Here is an 11,352-nt window from a genome sequence, read left to right on the forward strand (position 1 = left end):
TAGCAAGGAGGTCCTTATTGCCCGATTACCTTGACACAAAGTTCTATCAGCTAATTTCAATCGTCCTCCTCCGTATAAAGACTATCATGGAGGTCTCCATCACCTCACCGTCTTGACAAAATGTTCCATTATCTAGTTTTGATTATTGATCATGGGGTTCTTTTCCATCGTGATTTACTAAAAGGCGCACCACCGATTTATTGGTCCACATCCACCCCGATAATCTTTTCTAGCTTTGATACCATATATAAAGAGTGTATGGGTTTAGTTGGCTCACTTTACCCAAGCCTAACTGAGGTTCCAATCCACCGGGTAATTTTTCAACCTTTAATACCATTTATAAAATGTTTGGGCCCAACAGTCTCACTCGACCCAACCAAGTGAGATTCCATCTCGACACGAAGTTTCATTATCTAGTTTTCTTACTTTGACACGAAGTTCCATCATCTAGTTTTTAGAGGAAGTTTTGATACCACTTATAGAATGTGCAAGCTGCCCCACTCTCTACTCAAGCCTAAGCGGGGTTCTACCTTGACATAAATTTCATTCTCTAGTTTTTTAGCTTAACACAAAGTTCTATCTTAAGCTTTTAGGAAAAATAGTAATTCAATATATTATCAAAGTTAGTAATCGAAAATGTCTTCGGCAAAACTCAATAACTCCACATAGAAAAAAATTAAAGATATATGTAAAGGCCTGAGTGAGTGGGCCTATATGTGAGAAGGAATGCTAGAGAAAATGCATAAAACAAATGATAGTCTATCTTCTATTAGCTTAAACCTTTGGTATCATTTAGTTTTTAGAGTTAACTCTAATACCACTTATAGAGAGTGCAATCTACTTTACTCGCCCAAACTCAAGTGAGGTTCCACCTTGAGATGAAGTTCTATCATCTGAATGAGCCTCTGTTTGAGCCTCCAAAGATAAGGGTACATGAACAACCATTTGATCCTCATCAAAGTCTACATTGAATGCTCTACAAACTAATGGATGTACAAATAGTAGGTCCTTCAATTGAAATGGGTTTGAAGGCATGTATGCCTAATCTATGCAAAGTGGGCACCTTATTTAGTAATATGGGATGCCTTTGCATAACTTCCTGAAGTATTTCCCATATGATTGATTTTTTTTTCCAATTTTACTCTTAGCAACTCCTATGTTCGAAACCAATTGTTGTCTAATTAATCCACGAATTACAAATGTCTAGAAAAAAAAGTTCTATTGCTATTTTACAAGGCAATCTACATTGAACTTTCTAAAGTATTTCTCATACAACCTACTCTTTTTCTCGAATTTTAATCATAGCAATTCCTATGTGCAAATATGGTGTAATTAAACCACAAATTACATATGGTTGGAAAAAGTTTTATTGCTATTTTGTGAGGTAATCTACATTGATTTTCTAACTCTAAAATGAAATTCTATTATCTAGTGTTCAATGTTCCATGTAATTCTGATACCAATTATAAAAGGTGTAAGCTATCCCATTCTCTACTCTCTGCTGAAGCCTAAATGAGGTTTCACCTCGTCATGAAGTTCCGCCATCTAGTTTTGAGAGCTTGCTCTAAGGTAACTCTAATATCTCTTAAAGAGAGTGAAGTTCCATTATCTAGTTTCCCAACTGAGGTTCCACCTTGATAGTGCAAGCTATCATTAGTTTATCTTATTCCCAACTGAGTTTCTAAGTCGACATAAGTTTTCAAAGCACAAGTTGCCACTCTCTAGTGCAAGATGTCACTAGTTTTTCTTATTGCCAAGTAAGGTTCCACCTTGACACTAATTTTTAGATCGCAAGTTGCCCTAAAGTTTTCTAGCTCTTACAATGAGTGTAAACTACCCTACTCTCTGCTTTTATAAAAAATACAAATTGCCCGACTCTCTATCCCACCATTTAAGAGAGTGTAAATTAACCTACTCTCCATTTCAAGTGAGGTTCCGCCTAGACAGTGTAAGTTGTCATTAGTTTTTCTTATTCCAAGTGAGGTTCCACCTTTGACACTAGTTTTTAGAGTGCAAGTTGCCCTAATATTTTTTAGTTCTTATAGAGAGTACAAACTGTCCTACTCTCTGCTCTTATAGAAAGCGCAAACTGCTCTACTCTCTATCCTACCATTTAAGAGAATATAAACTACCTTACTTTTTTAAGTGAGGTTCCCTGTCGATAGTGTTAGCTGTCACTGGTTTTTCTTATTCCTAATTAAGGTGGAAGTGAGTTTCCACTTCTATAGTGCAAGCTGTCACTAGTTTTTTTTATTCCCAAGTTAGGTTCCACCTCAACACTAGTTTTTAAAGTGCTAATTGCCCTAAATTTTTTTAGCTCTTATAAAAAGTGCAAACTATCTTACTGTGGTTGTAATGTTTTTTAGCTTTTATAAAAAGTGCAAATTGCCTTACTTTCCCAAGTGAAGTTCCATCTCGATAGTGCAAGTTGCCACTTGTTTTTCTTATTCCTAAGTATGGAAGTGATGTTCCACCTCGACAGTGCCAGCTGTCATTAGTTTGTCACTAGCAAGCTGTCGCTAGGCTTTCTTATTCCCAAGTGTGGAAATGAGGTTCTACCTCAACAATGCAAGCTATCACTAATTTATTTTATTTTATTTTTTATTTTATTTCCAACCTAAGTGAGGTTCCATGTCAACACTAGTTTTTAGAGCACAAGCTGCATTAAAGTTTTCTAGCTTTTATAAAGAGTGCAAATTGCCCTACCCTCTATCCTACCATTTAGAGAATGCGAACTACCATACTTTCTGTTCAAGCTTATATGTCAAAGGTCCAAATAAGATTCCAACTCAGATCCAATTGGTATTCGAAGAAGTGGTTCCTTTAGGTTATATAGTGTGTGTATATATATATATATATATTATATAAGAAATAGTTTAATATTCTATAGACATCAATAAAATATTATATAATCAGATTAATAATAAAAAGAACTACCATAAGTTAATTTGTTTTCATGAACGAATTTTGTCTTTAAATTGCACAAAGTGAAAAAACAAAAAAAAAAATCCTACTAATTTTACATAAAAGTTGAATCTTTCTTTTCTCATGAAACCCAAAAACTTTCCATACTCACATAACCAACACAAATAATCTATATGTCTATATATATATATATATATATGAAAACAATTACAGACCATCACCGAAATACAAAGAATTTAGGAGTTTGAAAATGAAGACTCACAGTGTATTATTGAAATAGATTTTACAGGTGTCATTGGAAACAGATGCCCAGATAATGGCGAATTTTTCCTCATTTTGACTTTTACACACGTTTAAATAAATTTTTTTTTTTGATATTATAAATTTTCTTCTATACATCGATTATTATTATTATTATTTTTAAATATTATTTTATTTAATCCTCGATGGAGTGTTCTGCCACTATTTAGCCTCTTCGGCTTGGAATTTACCCCAAAAAAAAAAAAAAAAAAAAAACTCTTCGTCTCGCAAAAATTTCAAAGTCCTTCCATACATTTAATGCCGTATGGCTGCTTAATCCATGTCATATGATTGCGTGGCATTTGAAAAAATCGTTAAACTCTCCGTTTTCACTAGTCTTTGTTATGGTAACAATAAGCTCTCCCTTTCCACAATCTCTCTCTCTCTTTCTCTAACTATTGTTAATATATTTTCTATAACTTTTTTTCCAACAAGAATATTTTCCATCTTTTTGAACAGAAATTTTTTTTGCAGGAAACATCAATCCTCCATGATCCAAAAAAGAAAAAAAAAAATTTTCAAAACTGCCCAAAAAGGGGGGAAAAAAAATCAGAACCCAGATAAGAGATGCTAGTAGCAGATTTTTTCTCACCTTCGAATATAAAGGAGCAATATCTTTTTTTTATTTTTTATTTTTATTCATGACTTTCCAGTCCCTCCCCAAGTTTCTAACCAAAGAGAAACTTATATATATATATATATATATATAGGGGTGGGCAAAATCCAATCCAACCCGTTCAATCAGCCCAATTCAATCCATTTTTAACGGTTTGGATTGGATATTTACATTAATTGGATTGGATTGGGCTCAAAATATTATAAATTGTATGGATTGGATTGGTTATGGATTGGAAATATAAATCCAATCCAATCCAATCCAAATAATATATTATATAACTAAAAAATTATATATTTTTTATTTTTTTTTATTTTTATATATTAATTTTAGAATATTTTTTTCATTTTTATATATTAGTTTTTAAATTTTTTTCCATTTTTATATATTGATTTTTAATATATATATATATATATATTTTTTTTTTTCTTTTACATCCCCATATCCCAAATCCTAAATCAAATTGTAAGTTGTAACGCTGAACTAAACATTTACTTTGTTGCCGCCCACCACCAGTCCATTACCATCACCATAATATATATATTTTTTTTACATCCCCATCATATATATATATCTACATATATTGTATCCAATTGTTACTTATATATATATATATATATAAATGTTTAAATATAATTTATTGCTAATTTTATTGTTTTGATCTTTGTAGAGCTTACAGAATCAACTAAAATTAGTGAATCTGTCAACGTTGATTGACTTATAATTTACCAAAGTTTTAAAGTTAAAAAGAAAAAATGAATTATGCATTGATTCTTGAGTGAATGAATTTTGACGAATGTATTGTTTTACATTATTTGTTCTAACAATTTTAATTTGATTTTATAGGAGTGAGATGATGACATTAATGTTTGCTATTTAATAAGTGCATGATGTGTATCATTTGCTACATTTTCTTCTTTATTTTCTATTGTAGACTATGTTGTATTATTCTAATTGTATTTTATGTTTGGATAATTATAATTTATTATTTATATTTTATATTTGAAAATTTTTTTATTTGTATTATATATTTATAAATTAGTAAGTTTCAAACCGATCAACCAATCCAAACCAAACCGATCATAAATGGTTTGGTTTGGTTTGGATTTAATACTTCAATGATTTGGTTTGGATTGTAAATTAAAAAAACCGATATGTATGGATTGGGTTGTATTTCGGTCCAAAACCGAACCAACCCAATCCGTGCCCACCCCTATATATATATATATATTCTTCAAACCCAGATAAAAATCGTCCATCTTAAATTTAATTAAAAATTGAAAACCTTGGACATTCATTTGAAACTGAAGGAAATGTATTCAATTTAATATTTGATGGATTTAAAATGAATTATAAACTTTAAAAGATTTGATGAATTGTTATATAATTTTATAGACTTCATACAGATTTTATAAAAATCCAACGAAATCTTTAAATTTAAAACTGGATTTTATATTAATAATTTTTTTCACAATTTTATTATTAAAATTCTTTCAAATCTATTAAAATTCATTATTTTTTAAAATCTTTTAAAATTAATAGCTTTTTAAATACCACCAGATTTTAAAAAAAATTTATAAAATTCTAATTTAATATATCTAGATTTTAATGAACTTTTATAAAGTCTATCAAAATTTAAATTGAATATCATTAGGCTTATATAAACTTATTTAAAATCTAAATCGAATACCTCTAAATCTATATATATATATATATATATATATTCTTTAAACCCAGATAAAAATGTTCCATCTTAAATTTATAAAACTAAAATAAAAAATTGGAAATCTTGGACATCTATTTGAAATTAAGTTTGGAAGGTTATAAATGTAAGTTATTTTAATACAAAAGTCGTAACATTAACTGTGTTATCAGAGGCTCTTCTTGACTGCAAAATAGTCAGGTTTAATTGTTGCCAAGTATGTTTATATAAAAAAAAAAAAAAAAAAATTTGTTACTTACCAAATACGGCCAGTGAAGACCAAGTTAATACCTTTCATAGAGGAGCAAAGAAAGAAGCAGGAGAGAGAAGAACTGGGATGGCAGATGGCAGAAGAGAGAGGACGGAGGAGAAGGACACTTGAGTGACCGGAGAAAGACGTTTGGAGATGGAAAAGCTAACGTTACCTTGTAAGCATATGACGTGGATTATTTTACCAGATGGCATTAAATGTATGGAAGAAGTTCCGAGTCATTCAATACTCCGGTAGCATTTGAAAATTTCCCTTGAGCTCCGCTACCGATAGCCTAAAAGGTAAAAGCTCTTAACTTGACCCATTATTGGGCTAGTGTTGCTGATTATTCATCTGGGTTTTTGGGGCCCAAAAGTTGTGTGGTGCCTTACGGGGTTTGCAAAGGGAAAAGGGTTTTTGCATTTACAGATCATGCTGCAAAGAGAATGCCACTCGCAATAGAATGGTCAATGGTCTCCTTGTTATGACCCAGTCGCTTTTCAACCCCTCCCTCTCCCTATGCTCTGCCTGTGATCGGAAACAGGTTAGTCATGATTATCTTTCTATGCTGTATTCTCTTCTGTTTACCATGTACAAATTCAAGTACTTGGAACACATTTTTGCTTGTGCTATGCTTCCCTAGATTTTTTTTTTTTTGGTATTTTTTGTATATATATATATATATATAATTTTTTTTATTTTATTTTATTTTATTTTATTTTTTACCTTCTTAAGTATTTTTTAGTATTGCAACAACAGCAATGCTGCTAGTTACTAATACAAGCACCAGATTTTCATATGAAAGGAATTAAATAAAAAAAATTTTCATTTTGGGTTTTGCTGAGAGATTTGGCATGGTATTTTGCATATTCTTATCCAGGTTGCTTAAGTTGGAAGATGGTTCTTGGTTACTATAACAGTGACAGATATAATTCCCAAATCTAAGGGACTTTTAATTGGATAAATGTTGGTTAAATTTTATACGTGAAACTGATCTGATCATCGAATTATGTAGCAAATCATTCTCAATTTACTTTTGAGAGGATTGAAATGCTGGATGTTTGGGACCTGCACATTATACTTTCCCAGCTATTCAAAGGTAAAAAGCCTTCAATACAATGGCATAGTTATAATTGTACCATGTAATATTACAACAAAACTATAATCGCTGAAAACTGAGTCACACAAACCTTGAATGGTGTTATCACATTTATAGTATTGTTCACATGATATGGTGGTTTTAGTTGAGAATTGTTTGTTCCTCCTAGAATTACCGGACTGACTATAGAAGTTTAAAACTCCTATCGTGCTTCTACTACTGAGATTGTTACAAGATTTTAAGAAGGGATTTGCCTTCTGGAGATTGAACCAGCTGCTGCATTTATAAGAGTAGAATATGCAGGCTTTCTAGGCATAGATGAGTTCGCCATGTCATTGCTTAACATTGAAACTACATCTGACATGGTTGGCCTGTCCTCTGCACTTTCTTGAACACATAAGAGACCCACCTGAATGCACAACGTTATATCATTCACTGAGCATGAGCCACTCAATGTTGGATCCATTAATTCCATGCATCGCCCACCATTCCATAACTCCCAAGCCTTCATAATTTTCACATTGCAACTTCACAAGTCAAAATACAATAGCCGCATAAGAATAAAAGAAATAGAAAATGGCCTTGTTTTATCACTTACATTTCCAAGTAAGTTCAATGAGCAGTTTGGCTCTTGAAAGTTTGTGTTCCTCCTGCCACTTACAATCTCCAACAAAATAACTCCAAAGCTAAATACATCAGATTTCGTTGAGTAAAGGCCATGTACTGCATACTCCGGAGACATGTAGCCACTGGTCCCAATGCCAAAAGAAAGAAGAGAACAACAAAATGATATTTTAATTGTCTGCAAATTAAGGATATGTTAGGAAACACAATCATGCATATGTAAGTTACTTACTAAGTTCCAACAACCCTCTTCGTTTTTGTTCGGCATTCATCCTCTAAAAGAACTCTTGCCATGCCAAAATCTGATATTTTGGGGTTCATATAATTATCCAATAAGATGTTGCTTGTTTTGAGATCACGATGAATAATTCTTAATCTTGAGTACTTGTGAAGATAAAGAAGCCCTTGAGCAATCCCTTCAATGATGTGTTTACGTTTTCTCCAATCAAGTAGTGATCGCTTTACTGGATTGCCTCAGTTTCATAGTCAACCACATGAGATAAATCAATACACTGAACAAAAAATATCAAAATGAAAATGGGCAACAATGAATATACAAACCGAAGATGAAAGAATCCAAGCTTATGTTAGCCATGTACTCATAGATTAACAACTTTTCTTCTTGCTCAGTGCAACAACCCAAAAGCTTAACAAGATTTCTGTGCTGTAGCTTAGTTAGTATCTTCAACTCATTCTTGAACTCTAGTAATCCTTGTCTAGAATATCTTGAAAGCCTTTTAGCTGCAATATCATGCCCTTGCAGCTTTCCCTGCAAGGGAATCCAAGTTATTGGTACGTTATTACAACTAATGATCTAATGTGTTCTACGGTTGCTTGCGTTCAATTTTCTGTCAATATATATGGAAAAGGAAAAATATGTTGCCTGATAACAAAACCTTATAAACAGGTCCAAAGCCACCCTCTCCAATCTTATTCCAAACAGAGAAATTATCAGTGGCAGCCATTATACAGGAAAAGCTGAGCAGTGGAAGCTCATGATCCTTGTTCATGCTTAATTCAAAAACACCTTCTCTGTTTTGATCACTGTTAGTTCTTAATTGGGAAGCTAGTGATGTCTGAACTTCTTGCATGCCTCCTGGGCTCCCTTTGATTCCTGTCAATATAGAGAAGTTGTTGCACCGCACTAATTGTGGCAAATTTTTAAACTGTTCATGAATATTAAAGTTGGAATTGGTACCTAAAAAATCGAACTTACTCCAAAAACTGTACACGAACTTGATCAAAATTACCAATATCAAGGGAGTCGGTAGAGCGATGATAACCAGTAGTAGATGCCTTTTTTTCTGATGATCTAAAAAATAAAAGATATTTTACATAAACAGAGGAAAGTTATTCACATATCAACATTGAATAACTATGAATATCTTTGCAGTTACGGTAACTTTATTTCATGATTCATTCTATTAAACAGTTGATCATATTATAGATTGAAAACTTATGAATTAGCAGACACAGAGGACTCATTTGAAAGCCATAAACTGAGAGTTCTTATGATTCTGAAGTACATCATAATTTGTGGTTTTTCTCTCAATACTACTATAAAAAAGCTTACCAGATTTAGAAGCATCTCCACGCACATAAATTGTTTCGTGTCCTCTGCCTATGTTTTTCAGAAGATCATCTTTATTTCCATAGTAAAGTTTACATCCAGTTCCAGTGTCAACCAAGAAAACATATCCAGCACATGAACAGTTGCTCCTGCATATCAATTCACAGTCAGGACTGGAAGTAGCTGGCCAGCTAACAACCCCTGAATTCGGGAGAAATCCTCTAATGTGTGAGAAATTATTTTCGTCTTTGCACATCATGGGTGTTAAGACCAAGCAGCCAGTAGAATTGCGTGGTAATGTGGCATCGCATAGAGAATGATTCACACTTGAAATCTCTTTACCCACCATCTTGAACTCTTTAATCAACCCATCTGAAGCTAAAACAAACCAGGTAAGTGTATTACTTTCTGCCTTGTTGAAAGTAAGGTAAGTGTCTTTGCCGTTTGATACAAAGCTAAAATTGTATTGATTGGCTAACGAGGTTTGGTAAAAGAATCTGAAAACGTGGCCATCCCAAAATCCAATCTGCTGGTAGGTATCTTTGCGCCAGACGTTGAACTTTGTCATGTTTGATGTATCAATGCCTAGAGAATAATCACCTTTGTTTGGATCAGAAGGGCTTAACCATGATGTTAAATATTGCATCCTTAGGCAATTTGTTATGTTTTTGTTGAACCACCCCAAACTCATTCCAGGGAGAAGTGTGTCAGTTGGGTAATCAAAACTCTGCCATATGATGTTTCCTCTTTCCATTAGAATTAGATTTCCTGTATCAAGAATTTTTGCACTTGTTTCATTACTTTTTGCTACTGCTCCAGTGTTGACAATATTTTGAACCGTGGTTATATCGCTTATCACCAAGTTCCCATCATACCATATGGTGAGATATCCGGTGGAATTGATAAGCCTAATTTCTCTATGAGCAACCCAGACTGGTTTGTTGCTTCTGTCATTCTTGAACCAGATTCCCAGATACTCAGAGGTTGATTTTTTGGGAGTGAAGAATCCAAGCTCGAACACCCCACCAGTTGAAATCAATGTTTCATCACTATGTAAAGTCATTCCAGGTTTAAGGGTGTCTAAGGCGTGAGATGAGCAAAGCAGGCGTAAGAAGATATTAAAGAAAATTAAAACTTTGGATGTTTTCATGTCAGAATCAACTCAAGAAGGTGGTAGAAAGTCTAAGAGAACAGAATCAAATGTTTTGACATGCAGAAACTGAAAAGAAATCATAGGATAGGAGGTTCCCTTGTGCAAGATAAAAGCTTTCATTTCCGAGCTTCATATTTTTACCTCTATTCAAGAGAAAAGGGAAAATCAGAAAAACACCAATAAACGATTGCACTTTGAGCTATATAAAAAAAAGCTCCTGAGCTTATTATGTGTTTTTGACTTATATGAACCTTAGAATCTTATATGCAGTATGAATGGAGTTTTGCCATATTAGAGAATATGACATCATCAAGAGAGTCAACAATTGACCTAAGTGGATTATAAATTCATAATTTTTTTCTACATAGACATTATTGGTAATTAACTACTACAAGGTCTTAAATTTCTTTCCACGTATCAGATATGATCTCATAGATCTATTATATAAATATTGTTGATTTTTTTATACATAATGTGGGTCTTTCATAGAGGAATTGACCAGCTGTAAGTATCTGATAATAAAATTAGTAAAAAGCCAGTATCAAAGAAACTTCATAGTACTTTCATGATGCAAAATGATACCATTCAAAGGGAAGTCTTGCAACCATGGATCGAGCTGCTTGTCAATAACGCAACGGCATCAGATAAGTAAGAGTCAATTGAAACAATTCCTTAGGCGTGCCATTCACCAAAAAAAAAAAAAAAAAAAAAATTTCCTTAGGTGCGTGTGCCACAACTACTAATTTATTATAGTATCCATATTTTCCACATCTTAGCAATCAAAATTAAGACTAATATATATATATATATATATAGTTTTGAAATGGTGACGAATTTATGAAGGGAACTGTGAGAGACAAGTATCCATAACTATTAGATCATGAAAATCATTCTGATATGGCGGCTTTGTAATCTGATGGCTGTGGATGTTTTTCACATGTAAATAGGCTTGATAGGCACACTATTAGATGAGCACACACCCACTATAATAAAACCATATGTATAATTTTTTTTTTAATATATATATAGATATAAATATGTCTATAGAATTTACATAGACTACACCTTAATATTATACCTGTTTTTGGGCTTAGCATTTCTAAAATAATTTGG

General features: G+C 32.6%; 1 long non-coding RNA gene and 1 pseudogene across 2 annotated transcripts; one reads left to right on the forward strand and one right to left on the reverse strand.

The window, feature by feature from the left end:
* Positions 1 to 5,815: 5,815 nt before the first annotated feature.
* Positions 5,816 to 7,044, forward strand: LOC132803451 (uncharacterized). Of its 2 annotated transcripts, XR_009638712.1 has the most exons (3): positions 5,816 to 6,095; positions 6,223 to 6,337; positions 6,674 to 7,044. It is a non-coding gene; the product is annotated as an uncharacterized LOC132803451 (long non-coding RNA). The 2 variants fall into 2 exon arrangements; XR_009638711.1 differs by having other exon boundaries at positions 5,816 to 6,337.
* An 86-nt stretch (positions 7,045 to 7,130) lies between these two features.
* On the reverse strand, positions 7,131 to 10,514 carry LOC107428913 (G-type lectin S-receptor-like serine/threonine-protein kinase At1g67520; annotated as a pseudogene).
* Positions 10,515 to 11,352: the final 838 nt, after the last annotated feature.

The sequence above is a fragment of the Ziziphus jujuba genome, chromosome 1, assembly GCF_031755915.1.
Source record: "Ziziphus jujuba cultivar Dongzao chromosome 1, ASM3175591v1".
Taxonomy (NCBI): domain Eukaryota; kingdom Viridiplantae; phylum Streptophyta; class Magnoliopsida; order Rosales; family Rhamnaceae; genus Ziziphus; species Ziziphus jujuba.